The 21,732-nt window shown below is 47.4% G+C and overlaps 1 protein-coding gene across 1 annotated transcript in view; it reads left to right on the top strand.

Annotated features, from left to right (window-relative positions):
* Positions 1-21,732, top strand: part of LOC126548314 (substance-K receptor-like) — a 619,244-nt gene that overhangs the window by 486,454 nt on the left and 111,058 nt on the right. The gene's annotated exons all lie outside the window — the stretch shown is intronic.

Below are 21,732 nucleotides of genomic sequence, written 5' to 3'. Positions count from 1 at the left end.
GCGCGTCTTTTTCTTCGCGCTCTGCAGGCTAAGTAGGTATGGAGCTGTCGCCTGTTCTGGATTTCTTCAGCACACGCGTGGTCACGTTCTTTTTGTCCGTGGCGTGTGTCCGTAAATAATGGTCGAGCTAAGCTGTGCCAGCACTTAGGAGTAGTTGTCGGCCATTGGCTACCGTTATTTTAACAGTTACCTAGTAGGTATGGCGCACGCACAAAATTGAAATTCTTATTTTTCGTATAGCGGCAGTAGTGCGCCCGAAAACAGCGAGTGAGTCAATTATTTTGTGCCTTGTAGACGCTTGAAGCGCGTTCGTAGCCACCAAGAACAATTAATGCCCTGATTTGTCCCCTCTCTCACCCCGCCGCGATTCCTCAGTGGCTGTGAAGTACCGCTGCTTGCCGCGGGTTCGGTTCTCGACCGCGGCAACCTCCCTCCGTTGAGGTTGTAACACAAATTCGCTCGTATTCTTATGTGAAGATGCACGTAAAAGAATCAAGTGGTCACAATTAATTATTGCAGTCTTTGCAGCATTTCTCGTGTAGCGGCGGTTCTTCTTTGGTGTCGTAAAACCCCGTTCATTAAAATCCAAATTATTACTCAGCTTTTGCTACATGTGGCCCCGCAACTTCCGTTGCACGGGTGCGACGGAAGTAAGGGTGAAGCTGCGCACGGGAAGCAGCAAAAAGCGTGCACCCGGGAAAGTGTGCTGGCCTCGGTAAGCCTATAAGGAGCTCGTTCACCTTCTGCCACAATTTCCGCTGCATCCGAGGATCCCGCGGTGTCATTCTTTATTTGCAGAGCAAAATATTATGACCGTATGCGCGTGTCAGGTAAACTTCGCATTTAGTTTGCTCTTTATTCGGCTGATTTGCAGAATGCACAAGAAAAAAACGAGTAGTGAAGTGCGAAACAAGATGTGCTTATACTTAACGAGATGATGCCCTCCGAAAAAAGGACAACATATGACGGTGGAGGTTCACAGCAACTTCCAATAAAGCACGTAACTTCTCGTTTTAAGCCTTTGTCGGTGTGCCGCAACACGCCTAAATGTAACAATCGCCAATGTGCCGCTGGATTGTAGCCGCTCTTCGTCTTACTCACAATGCACCCTTTCTCTCGTATCAAAAAAGCTGGACGGGATTGGTATGATCACAAGCGACTGTCCAATAATCGCTGTCTCTGAACAGTAATTCGGAAGGCCCGATCCTGTGCGTTTCTAATTGCTAAAGTAGAAAGAAAGTAACAACTGATCTAACGAGAGGAGGGGGGGGGTGAAGAAAGCGGGATGTCAAGTACTTCTTGTACCTAATAATCGTAACTCTGCACAGCCGTTCTCACCTACACTGTTTGTAGTTGTGCAATCCGAATAAGATCATTTTGCTTACATGCGTATAAACGCGTAGTGCAAAAGTAACAACCACTCCACCAGTCTTTAAAGTGCGGTTACGCATTGCCTGAAGAAGCAGTTGCCCTTCTTCGTTGTTTATAATGCAGATTCTAAGCCACAATGGCATAGTCGTAGAAACAAGGAGGACAGCTTTGCTATTGAAGGAAACATGGAGGGTGGAAACTAGGGGGTTATAGCCCACAGGTTGTCTCTAGGGTTCAATCTAGGCCTTTACTTGAACCCGACAAAAGGCTCAACGGGCTGAAACTAGGCTATCGCGATTGTGAATACTACATGTGATACTAGCAAAATGGTCACAATGAACGGGCGCATGCGCTAAAGCCGGCCGGAGTGCTAGTGCGCTTGCTGCGGTCTACAGGATTGCGAGATCGGGTATGACAGTAACGAGTGCCGCCTCATAAATTGGTGTGCCGATTACCGTTTCGCTTCTAACATTTCGCCATTCCTATCTCTTTGGCCTGCTAGTAACAGCGCAAATGTAGACAAAATGTAGGCTGTTACTAGCAGGATGGAAAACCAACAAGCCCAAGCTGCTATTCTAGCGAAATACATCTCTTTGGGTTCTACGCTACAACTGTAAGAGTTCCTTGAATCTATTTATTCCCTTGCAGGATTGCAAACCGTAATTTTAAGCGATAAATTTCTTGCTGCTTTTGCCGTTGCTGTTACTGCTTTGCGACGTCCCAGGGCGCGACCAAGCAGAGTCGTTTTCACGGGTCTGTTTACTTACCAAGAAGTGTGGCTGTATATAGCGACGCCTAAAGTAAATATATGCGGCTCTAGAAGAGATTTAAGAACACTGCAATTTAACCCTTGCAAACGTTATATCATACGGTAACGAATTACCGTGTGAAATATTACTGTTCTACGGGCGGCACAACCTACGTTCCGGCTCAAGGATTTTACGTCTTTACGACAGTTGACCCTGTCGTGAGCTGCACTGATGTTTCCTCCGTTTTTATGTAAAACGGGAAAATATCTTTCTAACAATCTCTGTATAAAGAAAAACGAATTTATCTATTCTTCGCGACGGCATGCATGAAATACATCGTAATATATGCGAAAAGCGGCAGGTCAAGTAGTAGCATGCACTACGAGTAGGTGCACATGGTAGACCTGAAAAAGTCGCAGTTATCCAAATGATATGTCAAGCATTGTCAGAAAACAAGTGACATACTGATGATATGCAGCACAAGTATGGCGCTTGTGGCCCAGCATGCATGGTGAGATTGGTTGGACGGAGAGCCGCGCTACGGTGGAGCCGCGTGCGTAATTCCGTAAATAGAGCAAATAACTTGGTGCCAGCTTTGCGGCCATTTCGAAATGCAGAAACTTGTAACTGTACCTTTGTGACGATTCCTTTTAACTCTACAATATAATTATGTGCCTTAAAGTTTGTAACGAAGAAGTTACTGAATGTAATTACTGCAATTAGTGACTACATCGCCTTGTGCTTGTTCTTTTGCAAATGATGTCCGCCTGGGCAGATACTGCATATGTATTGGTGATATATATATATATATATATATATATATATATATAACATAAGAAGGCAACAAACAATGACACCAGAGGTAGCATATAGGGGAAGTTATCTGCCGTTCGTTTTTAAATAAATGGAAATGAAAGTGGATGAAAAAACAACTGGTCATAGGTGAGATACGAACCCACGTCTTCGAATTGCGCGCGCCATGCTCGCGTAATGCATCGCACGCGTACATCGAAAAACGTGCTAAATATTCGCACCACGCCAACTAAGTTCTTCCTCCGAAAGGGCAATTGATAGGAGGCTAACGCACCTGTTTTGTAGTCATCATCTCTCCCGCGTCCATTATTTCACGCGTTGTCTTGTCACCACTCTGTTTCGCAATTGCTGTTTCTTTCAAAGAGTGGCAGGCAGCCGCTACCTTTTAGAACAAACAGCAAGGTGCATGACCTAATGTTGTTCCGTCCCCCCCCCCCCCATAATGTTTATGCTGCCCTGAGCACTTGATTGAGACAGCGGCCTGACTCCCCCGCGCACGCTTATTCGCAGTATAGTGGAATAGCATAGAATAGGATAGATTAAGATAATGTTAATGAGGTCGTTTATTTTGTTCTACTATCTCAATTCACTTGTTCAACGCTCTTGACGTGTGCTGTTTGCGTTCTTATGTGCCCTTTTCTGCGCTGCAGCCCAAAGATACTGCACTCGGCTCTGCACACATATTAAGTACACTGCCGCTGGATTTTTTTTTCTTTAGTGTCGCAACATCAGAGACAACACGGCCATGATGCGCACATTCGTTATGCTACATTCAAGAATAGCGCTTGCAACAGTCGTGGACTGCTCTGTCGCTGTCTAGCACACCTTCGCTGTAGTCGTGCAAGAGAACAATCTCGTCGTCGTCAGGAGCTTTTATCGTCTTACAAAGACTCCCATCGAGTGGAGCAGAATTCCAGTAAACATTACATCGTCAAGTTTGTAGAAGAGTATCGCTTCAACGCGCGGATGGAGTTTTAAGGGAAGCGGCGTTCGTAAACATTTGAGCACGTCGGATAATTCCCAGAAGGTCCGTAAATGTTCCTCCGGCAGAGCGGAATAGCAAAATTGGACGATGATATGTGCCGCCTAGCCACTCGCTCGCCACCTCGATTAAAATCGGCCCTGATTAATGCGGCGGAAAATGCGTCTGGTCCATGGTGAACGTCATCACAATGAACTTCGTTCGCGGTGACGATCGTACTCAAATTGCAGTCACTGGTATCATTTACCCAGCGCTAACGCCTCCTTTAGAGCCACGAGCGTAAGAAACAGGAGTAATGTCAGAGTGGTCATAAGTTGTTGCGTCCTCAAACGCTTATTCTACGGTGTGATACATTTTAACCTTTATGAAATTTTTAACCATCGCCTGTGACAGATAGCATAATTCTTGTCATGGAGCTGTATTATCCCAAGAAGCAGACATTACTATCATGAGAAATCAAAACACATACTCAGCTAATTACGAAAAAAAAACACTAGTTTCATTTTTAGTTGATTACTTTACAGCACATATTACAGTATACGAATTGTAGCCGGTAAGTTTGCAACACGCGTATCCACTTGAAATTAATTTCCAAGATGACACCAGTTTCGAGATGTTATTTACCAAAGGTTTCGAAAAAATACATGGGCGCTCCGATCATTTTTGTGCTTCAATGCATAAAATAACGTTTTGTTAAAAAAAAGTGGAACAACAGTGCATTTTTACGGCTAGTTTGATGGCGCATATCTCCAAACTGGCGTCATTCTGGAAATTCATTCCAAGCGGATACGCCTGGCAAACTCACCGGCTACAATTCGTAAATTGCAATATGTGTCGTAAAGTAATTACTTCAGAAGATAATTACTGGACTTTCTGTTATTTAGTTGGATATGCTTTCGATTTCTCGCGCAAGTAATGTTCGCCTCTTTGAATAATTCAACTCAAGGACTGCAAATAAATTGTTTGCGAAAAGCGATATTTAAAAATTCAGCAAAACTTAAAAATGATCATCCCGAATATGGAACGACCCCATCGTTACATCTCCACTTTGCGCACCGGCTCCTTCGTGTTCAGCAAACATGCTTACATTTGGCAGAAAACAGGCATCGTGCCGCAGGAGTTGGCGTACGTGTCGCTATCGATGAGGCTTGGAAATGATGGCCTTCTTCGCCCGAATTTTTAAAATTTTCTTTCTTTATTCTACAGCTGTACAGGGCATCTTGTTAGTATATTCTACTATAAGGGCAAATTTTTTTTTAATTATGGGATTTTACGTGCCAAAACCACTTTCTGATCATTAGGCACGCCGTAGTGGAGGACTCCGGAAATTTCGACCACCTGGGGTTCCTTAACATGCACCTAAATCTAAGTACACGGGTGTTTTCGCCTTTCGCCCCCATCGGAATGCGACCGCCGTGGCCGGGATTTGATCCCGCGACCTCGTGCTCAGCAGCCCAACACCATAGCCACTGAGCAACCACGGCGGGTACTATACGGGCTAATTCTAGTGTAAGATGATATATGACATAAAAAAAAAGCTTGATTTATAGTTATTATGGAAAGGCGACTGAGAAGAGGATAAAGCGAAAGGAAACGTGGCATCACTTTCGCTGCATCCTAGTCTCAGTCGCCTTACTATAATGAATACGAATAAGCACCCACTTCGTCATGCTTTCAGTATACTTTTGTTTGAAAGTATGACGCTTAGTCGGAACGTAGCAGAGGATCAAAATTTCTCTTTAAGAAAGATAGACAAAGCGAGAAGGCTGGCATATCAGGAAGAAACAGGGCTGAACCTTCGTGATGCACATGCGGTCCTTCGTGTTGTTCTCTCTCGAGCACTGTTCTTCGCGTTGTCTCAATAAACGTAAGCGATGAACTTTCACTGCCGCTACGGCACAACCGACCGTAGAGGGCGAGTTACAGGGTGAAAAGTGCGGCAAAGGAAAAGGAATGCGCGCATGACAGCCGAGTGGGTTTCGCTGCACGGGGTCCATGTTAGCTGAGGGTGTATGTGGTTCGCCCTTGATAGATTCGATGACTGTACAACGGTGATTGCATTGACTCACAATGAGGTCATCGCGCTGGTTCTGGCTCACATTGCGGCTTAACCTGATCAAGTTAAGCCAAAGGGGGACGATGCCCACACTGGGCAATGAGAAACAACACAAATGAGAAATCATAAGATAAATTTAAAAAAGGGGGAGGGGGGGGGGGGGGCAACGTTAGGCCATTACTCGGTGCCGCAGCAAGCGCTGCCCCGAGTCATTTCTTCATGGGTCGTTCTTGTCCTGCGCATAGGGTGGCGCGCTGTTCCGCAGCGGACCTGCACTGGAGTAAACAAGCACGAGCAACCCGTGGTCGTCCGAAGGGTTTATGAGCTGAAAACGATCCGCCCTGTTCCCCGACGACGACGTGGCTGCGCTGGCGAAAGAAATTTAAAACCCTGGAGACAGAGGTATTCGACCTTGTTGAAGTTCCGCTTACGTCGAGTCTCCAGCAGACTATTAAGCAAAGTTGAGTGCACTCAGACCAGCCGAGTATAAATATTCACTACTTTTAACGATTATTAATAATAATGAACGCCGCCTTGTTCTGAGAAGCTAGAAAAAAAGAAAGTGTGTCTACTCAAGCTTCATCTTTCCTTCTAATCTTAGTGAACGGAAAGAGCAACGTCCTGAAACAGTCCCCCCCAACCCCCATTCCTTTTCTTCCTTCGAAACTTCTTAAGCACTTTCTCTACTTACGCGAAGCTAAAATACGAGGAGAACTTGAACTGTACCGGTGGACTCAGAAATGCAAGAAACTGCTTTTGGGTCAACGCCCTGAATTCCGAAACGCAGTGTCCCAGAAAAAAAAACAGAGCAAACATCAGAAGAAAGAAAAAAAGGAAGCAGAAGAACAAGGAAGGCGAGTTGTTGTAGTGCAGGTATGGAGACGCTTTTAATGACGCTGACTGGGACTTTGTAGGGTGATTCTTAAGCTGATTCTAAAGGGGCTCTTTGATAAGGTTGACCCTCATCCAGTACTGGCGTAAGCGTTCGCAGGAGTGGCAAACCTTTTAAAGAATAAGTGTATTTTCCTTGGCTCCCGCAAGTGCACTTCCCTTGCAGCTGTTTGACCTCCGCGCAAGCGCTTATCCTTGCCTCTCGTAGGGAGACTGGACGGTTACACGAACAGCCTTAAGTGCACGCTGACGCTCTTTTTGTTGCAAGCTGACACTATTTTTTTCCCTCTGGTGCACGAAGTCAAAGCTCAAGAAAAGGCTTCTTCGCCATGCCAGCTCCCGTAAAGTTTCTTGCGAACTGTATAACGTCTCTTTTGAAGAGCACGGCCCTTTTGAAGAGCATGTTTTGCGTCCTATTTAGACGCAAAAGAAATTGGTAACTCTAAAGCATGCGAGTAGCAAATTCTGAGAGCTTATACATGAATGCATTCGTAAACAAACTTAACAATATCCTGCTTCGATGTTATAGAAATGCGATTGTGTGACGCATATGTCCGATCGGGCTGCTCAGTGGCTCTACGACGATCTGGTGGCAAAAACAAAGTCAAGGGCTCCACTCTCGTAGACATTTTTGCATTCACGTTAACCCTGCAAGGCTCAAACACAGTTTAACATCAAGGAAAATTATAACAACTTGCGCAGCTTTATTTCTGGCCATAGGCAGCATACTTGAACAAAAAAAAACAGAAAAACAATGAAATGTTATTCGGTTTTTAGAAAACACTGAATGCGAAAGCGAAAACAGTGTCCTGTGAGAGTGCATCGGAGGCGGCTATTAAAATTAATGAAGTTAAGTTCTGGAGTTTTAAGTGCCAAAACATGATATGATTATGGAGCACGCCGTAGTTGGGGACTCCGGATTAATTTTTTTGCGGTGCGCCCCCTTGGCAATGCAGCCGCCACGGCTGGTACTGGACCCGTGACCTCGTGCTTAGCAGCGCAACGACATAGTCACTGAGCTACTGCGGCGAACTGAGGCGGCACTTTACAGCAGGGAATAACTATCGCGAGCAAATATGAGGCTGTTAATCACGTTTTCGATAGTGCATATCGTTCAACACAGGTAGAAAAAGAGAGATAGTGATTGTGAAGAGGAAGAGGCGCTATGTTCTGCAACCCTTTAGCGAGCATGACTCAGCGCCTTGCGGAGGGGGATAAAGTGCACCAAGAAGAAAGAAGAGCGACAAAATCGAGGCAGTCACAGAGGCTGCCGGCGGTAACCAGGCGGCGCATTTACAATTTACGCAAGAGCCCCCTGTCTTCCAGTGACGTGAGGAGGTGACTGGAGGCGGAGCTGGTAGTGCCGGCCGTGTAACACTAGTTGCGATGCCGAGACCACAGGGAGTCCCAGAAGTCGAAATAATGTGTAGAGATAAGCCCTCGCTTTGGACAAAGCGGGGCAGAAACGAAGAAGATGATCGACTGTTTCGCCCTCGTCTCAACTGAGCAGACCGGAAATGGAGTCAGGCCCTTGCTGCCCCTCCGGGATGCCGTCCAGGAACAGCTGATCCGGAAGTGCAGCAGGAGAGGCCGCTCCTGCCTTGTTAGGCTGCGGTCAGGAAGGGGACGGAGCGGTTCGACCGTTGGCGACTCTTCCGATCCAGGTGGAGCGCCGTAAGGTGCCCCTGAAACGTGTGCTTCGATTAGTCGAATGCCGTTACAGCGGTGCTGACGGGTACAGTGGCGGGGTGTGCAGATAAATCACAAGGTGCTTGCAATAAAAGAGGCATGCATACGGTTTCATGCATACACAGCATCTTTATGTGTCTTCTCTTATCCCATGAACTTCCCTAGCTTAGTGGGCCAAAACATTATATTGAATGCCGGTTCGCGCCTTTCTTAATTCTGGGGCCGTATTTTGTAACAATCTATTTCACTTCCCAATTTTCGTTTCTTTTGCTATCAGTCATGCCGAGTGTGCCATGCAAGCGATACTGCGGGGCGTCATCCCTCAAGCCCAATACAGCGGCGAAACGAATGGTACGTGAAGCAGATTGTTATAGAATGTACACCACTGGGACTACATACCACCGTAAATACGACCAAACTTCCGTTACCAACGGCTTGAATAGTGTCACTATTGTCCCGGGTTGGCAGTTCTGTGCGCTCCACATTCATTCATTCATTCAAATAACTTTATTCAGTGCCCTGCGATTTGGTGAGGTGGGCCTGGACTCCGCCTAGGTTTCGGCCAAGGGTTATTGACCCTTGGCGGCTTCCTCAGCGCGCTGGACGGCGCAGAGTTGGTGCTGCAGGTCCGAGCTGAGCAACGCAGACTCTCAGCGCGCGCGGAGGCTGTCGCTGTTTGAGGCTGCATCACCGTTATCCTGTATTGCAGCCTTACGTTCCCATATAGGATATGCTCCAGGGTGGCTCTAGAGTCGCAATGTCTGCACTTGTCCGTCGTGTATAAATCTGGATGTATAAGGTGCATAATAGCTGGACTCGGATAGGACCTGGCCTGTAACTGCCGCCATTCGACAGGTTGATTTTTGCTTAATTTTGGGTGCGGCGGCGGGAATGTATGCCTCTGCAATCTATGGCGTTGTGTAATTTCGTGAAATCTGGTCATTCGATCTTCCCACTCCCACTCATCGGTAGTCGGTGAGGCCGGGCTAACCGATGCTCGGTCCGTAAGCTCTCGAGCAATGCGGTGCGCCGCCTGATTGCTACGGTTTGGTAGTGTGTTAGAGGTTGTCCAGATGAGATCGACACTTTTGCCGCGGTTATTAGCTAATTTTAGGAGTCGTTGTGCCTCTGGGGAGATTCGACCGTTGGCGAAGTTTCGTATGGCCTTCTGGGAGTCACGGATGATTATGAACGCTTGTGTTTGTGCTATGGCTAGCGCAATAGCTGTTTCCTCTGCGGTTTCTGCGTGTAGCGTGTTGACTGTAGCGCTCGTCCTGCATTTTCCCTCGTAATTTATAACAACTGCTGTGTACTCCACACGTTGGAAACAAATCTACGGCTGCTGTCGCTCCTCCGAGTGCGCAGATTCGTCGAACGGGTACAATATGCGCATTACGGCAACTAGATGGTGCAAGAAAGTCAGCGGTTGGCAACTGTAAGATATATGAAGCGACGCATTGCACTGATAGTCGGGAACAGTCACAGTTGTCTGGGGAAATCATTGCTCGCACATACGCGGGCTGGACGAATTCAAATCTGAGACGCATCGGAAACATGTCCAATCTCGTAGAGTGGGTTTCTTTTGTGGGCACTTCCACAACAGAAATAATTTTCTCCCGAGCGCACTAACAAAAGATGTCGCAGTGGCGTACGTGTGCCGCTCTTGGCGTACAGGCGGGACAACCGCGCCTTCTCACCTCCGCGATTCTGAAATTCACCCCCTTATGTGTGGTGCCCTTCCAGGTGGCGCACACCGTCCATATAGGCTATGCGTTTGGTTTGGCGTATTTAAATTGAAATTTTGAGCTATCAAAACCGCGTAGCATATGTGATACGATGGACCCCCAATACAGTGCCACTCTAGGTGGGTCAATATAATTTGAAGGCCTTCACTATGCCGTTTTCTATAGCCCCAGTATTGTTTGGGACGTTGAACTCTGTCAATCAATCAAACAACTGTCTGCCACTTGACGATGATCTTTTGGTTATTGTGTGATCCTGGCCAATAAGTAACAGCCTTGAAATACAGTTCACTGAAATCAATACGGCTTGCGGGGGGGGGGGGGGGGGAGACGAAGTGGCAAAAGTGACTTGGCGATCTTTCATCGCAATCGTCACGAGAGCATATAGGTTCAGGTGCTTCCTGTGAAAGGAATTTTTCTGAGAGTTTATTTTGGAACATCTTTGAGTATCGCTACGTCGTGTGGAAGCTTATGGCGATGCTAGGTGCTGTAGCTAGCTGCAGCAAGCTGACGCTTCGCAACGGCAGATTGAAGCCACGACTTCTAGCTGCATTCGTATGAATGTGCGAGCTATGTTGTAGTATTTAGAGTAAGATAATGTTCCGCGGCAATGAAATCCTTCCATAAAGAAACCTGCAATATTTTCATGCTGCAATATGCTTCAGTAAAAAAAAAAGGCTTCATATGTTCTGTGATTGATTCATTAAGTCTCGTAAAAATACTCCCAAGCAAGACAAGATTGAAGGAACAGAAGGCGTCATCAATTTCTTGGGCTTTTAGCTGATTTACTGCGATATTAGCCGGACTCTCACAGCGAATACCGCAATCTCCTCCTCATGAAGAGTTTCTTTGCAAGGCACACACCGTCTTGTCTCTTCTGTTACAGTATTTGATTTTCTTGCCTCCGAAATATGTGCACAGACACAACCGCTTTCAGAGCCTGTGTGGAGTGCAAAACCTTGCACAAGTTACCAGGTTCAAAGGTTTCGCGATACCGCAGTGATAAGCACGTTCCACGCCGTTATAGATTGGTGCAGAGAGTTCGAATAGCCGTGGCAGAGGCGGTCAAAGTTTAGCTGTATGCGCGTAAGTGTTTCTGTAGGTACTGTCTGCGCCTTCTGCCGATGTTTCAATGCAATGCGTCGTATACTGAAATAATGGAACCGTTGGATATATGAGCGGGTCCGCGTGCTCTTGAGAGATACCTATTAGGTGACTGTACATGTATACAGAGAAGTATTATGTCGTGGTTTATTGCTTGATGAGGCAGAGCAGAGATGAGCTTTCTGCCGCTACTGCATACCTGCCTACCAGACAACCTTAAAATTCGTAATAATCACGCAAGCACAGCCCCCAAAAGGGAAGGGAGGTGGGTGGTGGGGAGGAGGTGTTGGCTCGGGGTATTACATGTTTCCTTTTCTTTTTTTTTCCGGAGTATAAAAACCTTTTGTAGGGTACAAATGCATTTTATTATCGAACATTTACCTTTGAACACAGCACACAAGCAGAATCCGCCGTGGTTGCTCAGTGGCTATGGTGTTGGGCTGCTGAGCACGTGGTCGCGGGATCGAATCCCGGCCACGGCGGCCGCATTCCGATGGGGGCGAAATGCGAAAACACCCGTGTACTTTATATATAGATTTAGGTGCATGTTAAAGAACCCCAGGTGGTCGAAATTTCCGGAGTCCTCTACTACGGCATGCCTCATAATCAGAAAGTGGTTTCGGCACGTAAAGCCCCACAATTTAATTTAATTAAGCACACAAACAGCAACCAACTTTTAACCGCAGAGCCTGACAAGGAACGCATTGTTTTCAGGTTATCACTGACTTTTTCAGCCGCATTGCTGTTGCCAATTTGGCCTGTTAGGGGAATTAGTCTGAAAAGTCCCACTTGCGCCCCACAGGCGAAATATTGATTGCGATAGCAAATTATTAGACAGCTATACGAAATAAAGTTAGTCGTTTTATCAGCTGCATAAACTGCTGTAAACATTCGCTTACTAACTAAATTAACAAGCACATTATCACGCTCACACAGGCAAACACATATCACTCGAGGACCGCGGGCACTCGTTATCAGAACGCTGGCGTAATGAAGAGCGGCAGCAGTGGTGAGCGAATTCCCCTTTGTGCTGCATCTCGCCTCAACGCGAGCAAGGTGCGCGCGAACACAGCCCACGCAAAGGCATCAGCTATACCCAGCCGACTAGCCTTCGGACCCAGCGCAGATAGCCTCCAAGACAGGACGCGCGCAGCCGCGCTCAGCCGCTGCCCCAGCTGGAGTAAAAGGGTAGATGCGCCCTAAGCTACTCCCAGCCTCCCCCCCCCCCCCCCCCAACCCGGCTAGCCCGCCCGTATCGCCCCGCTCACCCCCCGCCCTTGCGAGCCCGAAAAGACACCGTCCGATCAAGTCACCATACTTCTCAGCTCACCCTCTCAAGGCTTCACTCGCACCTACAGCATTGTTGCGCGGCCGCGATGTTATCGCACTTGGAACGGAACATCATGGTGACACCAACGGTGACGACGACGGAAATTCGCCTGGCGTGGCCATATGATTGCTTTCGCAATAAACAATGAGTTGCTTCAAGCAAGCATCCCTCTGGTGTCCTTTCACCATCAGAAAACTTTCAATAACTGCGTTGGCCACCGACGAGCGGAACTTTCTCGCGAAAATTTTTCGTAAAATCTGATGCACCGTTAATAAAATCGTAGAATGGGCCTAAATAGTAAACTTCCCGAAAAATTCTGGAAAGTCTGCAGGTATGCTGCGGTGTAACTTAATACGCCGTGCTATACGTATGAGCTGGTTTTCTGGGGTTTGGATTGCCTGCAGCGCGAGCAATGCTGTGGCGGTGGTGGGCGAAGTTTTTTTATTTGGCCATGGTTTTGCATTCTTTGGGGCGCCTGTGGCTGGGTAGCGTATATTGAATTTACGCCGATGATATCACGCGCGAGAGGGAAAGTAAAGGGCGAAGAGCGCCGTTGATGGCCTTTCTTTTGCTTTTTGGGCGCACGGGGTAATGCGACTACCGTCAGTGGCCGGTCCTCGCCAGCGCGGGCATTCCCCTTTACAATGTTGTTCCCTCTGGGAGCGCTCCTTGCAGTACGTTTGAGCACAGCGTATCCGGAGTACGCGCGCTCGCTCGAGAGAAGCGAGCGCGTACTCCAGAACGGCTGTAGTTCGAGAAGGGCCCGCCTGTTCTTTCTTTCACGTGTTTTTCTGCGCGCGCAAATCCAGCTGCTAGTACAGTTAACCACAGCCTCCTCTGCCAGGCCGCCGAGAAGGAAGCGAGAATTTGCGCATATACTAAGGGTAAACAACGTCCCTCAGGACATCAAAGGAGCAATGGGGACGGGGACAGCAAAACTGGAACCCGGATCTGTGGGTCGGGGGCTCACCAAGGCTTCCGCGTGCGGGGGTGTATGGGATCGGTTGTCTGTCGATCTTGTATGCTAAAACCCCGCGGCACGCTCCGGCTTTGGTGGCCCTAACCCACAGACCACCCTGGTTCAAGTTTTGATCTCTCATCTGCCCCTTGGGTGCCCTGAAAATCTTGCGCCTCTCACTTTACAAGAATATCAGGTGCTCTCTTAATACCTCCGTCTGCCAATGTGATTTTATTTTGGCATGGCAAATTATCTCGTAGGACTAAATGGCACAGGAAATATATAGATTACACCTAACAGAAAGAAGCGAGAAAAAAATAAGAATCGCCATGCCGAAAACAAGTTGAGTGGCCCTTCACTGGAACCAAGAAGAAAAAATGCACTCTTGACACCAGCTCACCCAGAGATGCACCAGCGGCATGGTCAGCGCGGCCTAGTTGCGTAACCACATGCGTATCTATAGTATTCTTGGTCCCCCGGCGGGCGGTCACCTCCTCTCTTCCTGGCCCGCTCCTGTCGCTCTCGCGTGCGGCTGACACCAGAATGACACCAGTTGAGAGGTGTTAATTCCCTAACTTTGCCAAGAAATTCATTGGCGGCCCAGTTACTTTAGGGCTTCAATCCATAAAATGACGTTGTGTTAAAGAGTAAGTGAAACGACAGTGCATTTAGAAGCGAAGCTTCCTTTGCCTCTTCCTTCGACTTTTCCACTGCTGCTGCTGCTGTGGCTGTCTTTTCCGCCGCGTCGTAGAGTGGTTCAGAGCGTGTATATACATGACAGGCGCGTGACAGTGATGAAAGGCGACACGAGAAAGTCGTTTGGAACTTTCGATCGCATCGCATGTGCACAATATCTTCTGAAGATGTCCGGGTGCCGGCACAGTAGCCGCTTGACAGCTGTAATTATCCGTGACCCCCCGCAATAGCTTTGGAGAAACTGCAACGCTTACCTGTCTACTAACGTGCAAGCCCAGAGGGAGGAGGGGGAGAGGAGGCAGAGACTGGGTAGAACCGAATAACAGCCTTGCCACTCTCCGCTGTCAGCTCCCATACAAGGAGGGGGAGGGGCGCCTTTTGTGAAGCCTAGACCGTACGGCGCTTTTTGCGTCTGCGCAAAAAGCGCCGTATGGTCTAGGCGACACTACGGAAGCGGTCGCACGTCAAATCAACACTTTTGCGCCCGCTGCGGTAGCTTTGTGGTTGTGGCATTGCTTGCGGCTTTGAGTTTGATCCCGACCGCGGCAGCAGCATTTCGAAGGGAGCGAAATATAAAAACCCTAGTGTACCTGCATTTAGGTGCACATTAAAGAACACTAATGTGTCAAATTAACCCGGAGTCAACCACTACGACGTGCCTCATAATCCAATTGTGGTTTTTGCACGTACACCTCCATAATTCAATTAAAGTTTAACACTTCTGCCATGACGCGAAGTGTTATGTGAGGCAATGACAAGGCTCAATCTTCTCAGAGATTATCAACAATGGCGTACACGCCTCAAGCAAACACGCCTCCCCGTGCGTTCTGCGTACTACGCGCGCACACAGTAGTGGTGCACGCAAGGTAACGGTTAATATCAAATCACAAATTTCGTATTTGACTAAACGCTGAAGAAATTAAACGTTCGCTGTCACAAATAGCACAGAAAGGTTCGCTTACATTGATTCCCACAATGCGTGGGATCCGCTTAAATGTAAACACACGTATATACGTGTGTGTGTCACGTGACTGACTTCCTGAAATTCACACATTTTTATTTCATACCAAGTTTGATGGCACCTATATCGAAAATGGTGTCATCCACCGAATTCTCTTCAAGTGGATATACCTTGCAGTCTCATCGCCTACAATTTGTAGCTTGGAATATGTGCCGTAAGGTTATTAGTTTAAAACCTAATTAGTTCATTTTTGTTAAATAGTCGATTATTCATTTTAATTCATCGTGCAAGTAATACCCTTCTCTTGGAGTAGATCATCTCAAGGAACAGAATTGTGCTATCTATCACAGCCGATGTTTAAGGCTTGCTTAAAGTGTTAGCAGAAACACCTGGTATACACGACCACTCAGCTGTTTCGGCGTGTTTTTGTTCGTAATGATGTGAGTGCGCAGAAAATTGGCAGACTTGTGCAACAATCACTATTTATGCTAAATTTTGAGTTAGCCCCACATCCCCAGGGTGATCCGGAGCGATAGCGTACGAACCTACAGTGCCATAGTAGTATATACAGTTACACGCCTTTATAACGAAGTGCTTGGAGCCTCCTAAATCATTCATTATACCGATCACGTCGTTGTAAAGGTCGCGCACCGCACAGCCTACAATAGAACCAGGACCGAATTATTCCTTCGTTATAGAGGTCATTTCGTTGTAGAGACGTTCGTTGTAGACGTGCTCGACTGTATAGTGTTGGCTTATAGGTAGTACTATTATTTCTTTCTTTTTTCAGGCTATGCCATGGTTCAAACCTGTGTCTTCCAACGTTTAAGAAATCTCGAAACGCTGCTGCATTCCATCTTCTCCAAGCTATATACTTTGAGAACTACGTGAATGCCGGCGTGATAACTGTTTGCTCAGCGCACTCTAAAGAGCTTTCTGAACAAACACCCAATTAGTAGAGTGATGCCACAAATATAACACCTTTCCTGCGAAATAGTCGTCTCTGATTAGAAAAGGGTTGTAAATGTAATTAGCGACGAAATAATGCGCGTCTCTATGTTCTATACTCCGCTGAAGCAATAGCATGACTTTCTTTTTTTCCACACAACGTTCATGTAGAGGACAAAGGCGTTATATCTCCTTCGTCGGAGCCCGACAGCTGTGATAGGATTCGATGAAAAGACTTGCCTTCGTCGAGGTCTCGGCGAAGACGATTCCTCATGTCAAAACTTTGAGTGAGCGGCAAAAACTGTAGCTAGCCGAGTAGCGCACCGCGGCCGTTACAACTGGCCGGACGCGTGATCACATTGAGTTCCACGGTCTTCAGTCCGCCACGCGCAATTTTCCTGCATATGTTTTGCTTGCTGTGCTGCTGCTTCTTTCTCGATCATGAAAAGTCACGTCCTGCCGTATTCGGTGACGAAACAGGGCGCTTCCACACACCACGAAGAGGAAAAATCTGCAACCACTAAAACGCAGGGCGGGGCATTCTTCATTGAACAAGGTTACCAGGGAAGACCGTTCGCTATGGAACCATTGAGCGAATTCGTAAATTTTTGCGCGTCGTTGGTGCCACTCCCGATACGCAGAGTACCTAAGAATTATATACAGGGTGTTGCACTTAACTTGAACTAAGCTTTAAAAATATGCAAATGCTACGTAGTTGGACAGAACTAAGGTAATCTTGTTTGCGTTCGCTTGAAGATACTGAGATTATATTTTGCAATCCGCCTAATTAGATAACTATCTAATTATTAAAATTAAATTAAAAGTGTCAATGAGAAAATTGTAGAGCAATATGAGAAGCTCCCGATACAGCTTTCTGTTGCTCAATACATGCTGCATAAAAGTGTTTTTTCGAGCGTGAAAGAAGCCCGCAAAGGGCCTCGAGCGGCCAGTCGCGCAGCAATTTTCCTTCGGAAGTTTTTTGCCCTCGAGCACTTGACAGTGAGAGAAAATCAGGAAATGCCAGCTGATCCAATGAATGAAAAAAAATTGCTTCCTATAACCGCGCTCAATTGTATTCTGAAAGTCCTAGCAGATTCGCCTCATAGCGACTTCCTTTACACACCTGTCGTTGGGCACAGTTAGCGCTAACAGTGACATAATGGAGTTAAAATATCTAGAGCGCAGCGTGTTGAGATCACGCACGTAGCGTCTATAGCCGATTCACACCATGACTCTCAAGCTAAAGCTTCCTGGAGATGAGGTTATCACCGACCATTGTAAAAGGCGGGTGAAAACTTATCCACTCCTGTCAGGCCCATCCCAGAGTATATCCATCAAGTGGCGCTGAAGGATATCGGTGGGTGAGTGCACAAGAGAAGCAAAGTGCCGCGCACAGTACACCTTGAAGCTCGCCTGGTTGCATCCCGGTGTAGTACGTCGCGCTGCAGCGAACTTGAGGTAGCGGATGAAGAAACAGAAATGATCAAAAAAATTTCCGTCCAGCGCCGCCAGCACGGCGTTTTTCAATGGACGGAAACAACCTTGTTGCTAGGTGCTGGCATTGCTCCACTCTATACGCAACAACCTTATTCTGCAGCGATGGGCAACGATATTGGTCGGGGACTTCAATGAGGCTTAGTGCATGAAAGGCAGGGAGTGCGAAGAGGGGGAGACGGGGGCGAGAGGGGGGTAAATTGACCGCGTCACGGCCCCAGCCTCGGTCCCCTCTTAATCGATCTCATGCCAGTTTTGCGTTCGGCTTGTGTCACCGCAATGAATGTCACGTACTTGTCATCAACCACCCATTTGCAGAGCCTCCTGCACAGCTAAAATTGATTTTTGAATCGCATTGCGGCATTGAAACTGGGCACCCATTCAAAAAAACAACTTACATTAATATAGTTCTCTGTAAGTACAGATGCTAGGTAATGGTGATGTTGGGCTTAATATTAGGGAATGAGGCCAGCGAATGGGAAACAGCTCTCACAAACAAAAACTTTGTGAATTCAGTCCCTGCTTTATAGCGCAAGTTTTTTGTTTTTGTTTTTCGCCGGCCCCGACGCATGCATGGCACGCGAAATGTGAGAGCAATGAACTTCCAGCTCGTGCGCTCGACAGATAGATGCTCTGAGGACATCGTTCACAGAGGACGCGGTATAGTCGACCGCGCTTCGGCGCCGCACCAAATACATTCTCCTCAATTATGGAAGCTGCTCGGTTCCACTCTCATACAGCCGCATCTTCCGTATATACGCCGGCAATCCTCGAACGCCTTTATAGCCAACCTGCCTCTCTGGTTTCTTTTCCACCCTTCGCTCAATGCGCACCAAGCTGACGCAGCATGAATGCCATTTCTCTCGGAAACGGAAGCAATCTTCTGGGAAGCGTGCTCGAAGGTGCCGTTTTGTTTCGCCGGCAGCGCACGGACCGGTGCCCAGCGCGGCGCGCTCAGGTAGAGCGACAGTCGTCTTGGTCGGCTGTCTCCAAGGCACCGAGCCGGGCGACTGTCTGTCAGGGACAGCCGGCTTCTCTTGTGCGCAGGCAGAAGAAGACGCTCGATTCGCGGGGAGCCTCGAGTGCAGGGCGAACCGCGGCGCGGTGCCCTGCTGCTTGTGTGCGTGCGTGTGTCCCGCGCAGGCGGGCGAATTCGCCTCAAAGGGCGTCGCAGACGAAGACGCGCTCTTGCCAGAACGCACAGGCTCCTCTATCAGAAGCATCTTGCTTGGTATTTATTTTTCACCCCCGCAGCTCTTCTGTTTGCTCGGCTGAAAGCTCCTAGACTACTTTCGACAGGGAAGACAGGGGCCTCGGCGGGAACAAACACGTTTTTAGAGCTGCCTTCGCGTTCAGATTCTCTTACGCGCGCAGCGGTCTGTACACCTGGGCGCACGGCGGCGTTTTCTGGAAATCGCGGCACGCGTTAGTCGTTAGCAAGAAGGCTCTGTTCTCTGGGTAGAGCATTTTAATCGCAAGTTGGATGAATCGTGATGGCGTTTATTTGCGCAACTCTGGGGCCACGTGAAGCCTTTGCCTCGAAGCACAGGCTGGCACGATTACAGCAAAATTTCCAGATAGGAGAGCTTCGTTCTTTCCTTCTTGAGTTTCCGCTCCTGTTGCGGAGTTAGCTGTGCAGGAAACTGTCAGCGTTGGGTAACCTTTTTTTTTTTTTTTCACACACGCAGCTTTAGAGTGCAGCCCGTAAAGGTCGGGCCTAGGAATAGCACCTGTCGAGCCGTATTACCTCATCCTAAAACGCTTACTCAAGAGGGAAGCGAAAATTTATGAGAACACCCTAGCGTTTCTCATCGAGCTCGTCTAATCAAATAATGTTGGAAGCGAGAGAGACAATGCTCTTTATTGAAAAGTAGTGCAATCAGCTGGCGTATATATTCGCCTCAATGCTACGCTGCAGGGAATGAGAGGGGGAGAAGAAAGGTCCTCGAATAAGGTGGGCAGAATAATAGAAAAAAAATAAGAAGGCGGAAATCTTGGTGATTGGTAGCAGAGTAAGTGTCCTAGGTGATGAGAACAGGCAATATTGGTAAAAGTTTAAGGTTTAAACTTGAAACACACACACACACACGTTCTTGATGAGATGATGGAGGTGGGTGACAGTTTATATAGCAAACCTATTGATTCAATATTAAAAAAAAAACATAAGTTCAGGGCTTTCAGCTGTTTCGATGGGCAAGGCCAGGGACCCAACATTCGTGTCAAAGTCAGTGGGCCTTGGTCGAGTTGTTCAATGTTCATTTGATACCGTTGTCGATCGTGTAAATCAGGCACTGAAACAAGATCTGCCATGAAGACTCTGCGGTGCCGCAGTTGTCACATGTCTAGGCATTGCGAAAAGTAAACTGTTCGCATATGCAACGTTTAGTCGAAGCCGGTGGAAGAGGACCTCTAGATGCTATGGTAGGCATTGTGGTAGTCTCGACTGGAGTGCTGGGTTGATTTTGTACAGAAAGCTTGTAGTTGACAGAAGGTGAAGGCAACCTTTTCTTCCGTTCCTTAAGCAATAGCGCCGCGCCAAAGCTGAAGCTTCACTTTTAGTGAAAAACACTTTTATAAATCCTATGCTATCATGGCCCTCTGGGGCTGCCTCATCCGCCTTTTCATCACGTTTTATTTCACAATTTCCTGGAGAGAGAGACAGAGAGAGAGAGAGAGAGAGAGGAGGAAAGGCAAGGGCAATGTCCTCCATGGAAGCCACTGAAATGCTATTACAATTCCAGCGTTAGATGCGAAGCGGCTATATGTGGGCCAAAATAGTTTTTCTTGATCTAGTAATCCTTTTCGTACAAAGGCTTTGTAATGCTGCCTTTGAGTCTGAAAATTGTCCGTTGTTGTTGAAAGTGCCGTAGTATGTAGCTCATCGCCTATTTCATTGCATACAGCTGGGCCGATGTTGACGAACTTACTCCCTCTAAATGCCATTAAAATAGCTAGCCTCTTCATGGAACTAAGAAACCACAGGAATAGCGATCCTATGTAGAGGTGACTTCAGTAAACGTGCCTCGTAGTAGGGTAATTCACGCTCATGTAGGTTAATGCTGTCTGTATAATAGATAATTGAGGCATGTTCTTGGAGTCTATTCCAGGGATGCCGTTCTAAATTCGGAGAGCAGATAGCATCCACGGAGAAAACTGTGGCGGCATCATGTGTGGCCCCTGTTTAGGGATTGTCAGTCGAATTTTGCCAACAGCTTATCCGAATCCGCAATTTATTTTAAATTTTTGACAGGACTCAAGTGAGACATAGTCGTGTGCGTGCAATTAAAGACAGCTGTAAGGTAAAAAAAAAACTTATGCTTAGCGAACAAAAGTCTTTTCCGTCGAAAGCCCTCGGAAGCCGTCCACAAGTAAAAAAAAAAAATATAAACGCTTTCTTGGAAGCAGCAGCTGTCCACTGAATGACCCTATGGGAGTTAAAAAAGCGGGGAACAACTTGGCATCCACGTTATCAGCATGCTCGTGACCAGGTCGCGATAAGACCGAAACACGCGGCCACTGTGAGTTATCAATTGTTCATGTCCTTAATTGAAGCCTTCTGTGAATGGTGTGCCAAATGGGGAGGTTTAAAGAACAACCCGGCGACCAACTAGTATTGATACAGACTGACATGCAGGCTGTGTTGCAGCTCTTGTGCGGCCAAATGATGGCACGCATTCTGTACGAGTATAACAGAATGACTAATGTGAACAACCGGGAGAGTGGCTATTGAAGGTCGATTCCGACAACAACGGGACAGCGTGACAGCGGACGTCACACGCAAGATTCCTCTTTCCCCAGAAACAACTCGGCTCTGAAAGCAACGCAAACTGACGCGACGTGATAAAACTCCTGCTTAATTTAACTGCGCTAAATGGGCAATGCTAGCCAGAACCCCAGATCGTTCTGTTGAGAAAATGGGCATATTTTGGCGATGAAAGTAAATGGGAC

This window comes from Dermacentor andersoni, chromosome 1, assembly GCF_023375885.2.
Source record: "Dermacentor andersoni chromosome 1, qqDerAnde1_hic_scaffold, whole genome shotgun sequence".
Classification (NCBI taxonomy): Eukaryota; Metazoa; Arthropoda; class Arachnida; order Ixodida; family Ixodidae; genus Dermacentor; species Dermacentor andersoni.
This window is presented reverse-complemented; position numbering and strand designations above follow the sequence as displayed.